Raw genomic sequence first — 267 nt, 5'->3', positions numbered from 1 at the left:
TTCCACAAATGCAACTACTGTATCAATTGGAGGAAGAGTGTACTGTTTTGTTTCGAATGTTATTAAGAGTTCACCATTTCGGAAAATGAGGTCTCTAATGGCAACGCTGCTCCTGTAAAAAAAAGCAACATACCTTTCCAGTTTGCATTTGTGGCTGTACTGGGCAGGTATCTTATCATCAGTTACATATTAAAATACATTTTTTATTATAATCATTCTGTTTTTTGTATATTTGGGGGGAATATACCTTTCATTCCCTGTGGGGGG

The sequence above is a fragment of the Propithecus coquereli genome, unplaced genomic scaffold (assembly GCF_000956105.1).
Source record: "Propithecus coquereli isolate 6110/MARCELLA unplaced genomic scaffold, Pcoq_1.0 Scaffold188, whole genome shotgun sequence".
Taxonomy (NCBI): domain Eukaryota; kingdom Metazoa; phylum Chordata; class Mammalia; order Primates; family Indriidae; genus Propithecus; species Propithecus coquereli.
This window is presented reverse-complemented; position numbering follows the sequence as displayed.